Below are 786 nucleotides of genomic sequence, written 5' to 3'. Positions count from 1 at the left end.
CGGGCAAGAGACACCACACGCGTATCCGGAATAAACGCTGACGATGCGTCGCACAGTGTAAGATTTGACCCATCTAGCTGCTTTTAATTCTGTAATTCGAAAACTATTGAAGATAGATTAATGAAATTTTGCACAAGGTACGTTAAGAGATAGGCGAAGCTTTTTACAAAAAATTGGTCATTTACAGTTACTGCCATGCCACCCTATTATTTAACTGCAATTTTAAATAGGCAAAAGCGGAAATATTTAACTAACTACGAAAGCTAAAATGCCCAAAATATATATTTAGAATTTCCTTATAACAAGGAATTATAAACTAACAGAAATGGACTTAAAAATATTTTTTTTTTTTTTAATTATGGGCGTGGCAAATATCGATAATAAAGTCAAGTTGGGTCCACAAAATTCCGTTATAAGTTCAATAGTTCTTGTCTATTTAGAAAAATGGAGTACCATTGGAAAGGTAATGAAGCAAGCTTTCTCTATGCAAAAGCAAAAATACAAAAATGTGTCTCGGTCGAGATAAAACGCAACTGAATTACTCGAAGAAAATAAAATCCTAGTGTAGGCCTGAAAAAAGAAAATTTCATCAAAACCTGCTCTTTCCAGCAGCTAAAATTGTGTTATTTAAAGCCATAGAGGAGTGGCAAATTATCTGAGATACAAACTTTATCGAATAACCGCGAAAAACGAATTTGCGGGTCTAATGAAATTAATAAATTGCTAAAACTAAATGTAAGTTAACATCGTTTTACTTTAACATGAAATACTCAGTCCTAGTTTACT

General features: G+C 32.8%; 1 protein-coding gene across 1 annotated transcript in view; it reads left to right on the top strand.

The window, feature by feature from the left end:
• Nucleotides 1–786, top strand: part of LOC118735193 (zinc finger CCCH-type with G patch domain-containing protein) — a 98,948-nt gene that overhangs the window by 52,202 nt on the left and 45,960 nt on the right. The window lies entirely within an intron of this gene.

This window comes from Rhagoletis pomonella, unplaced genomic scaffold, assembly GCF_013731165.1.
Source record: "Rhagoletis pomonella isolate Grant_MI unplaced genomic scaffold, Rhpom_1.0 Rhpom_scaffold_00003, whole genome shotgun sequence".
In the NCBI taxonomy this organism is placed as follows: Eukaryota; Metazoa; Arthropoda; class Insecta; order Diptera; family Tephritidae; genus Rhagoletis; species Rhagoletis pomonella.
This window is presented reverse-complemented; position numbering and strand designations above follow the sequence as displayed.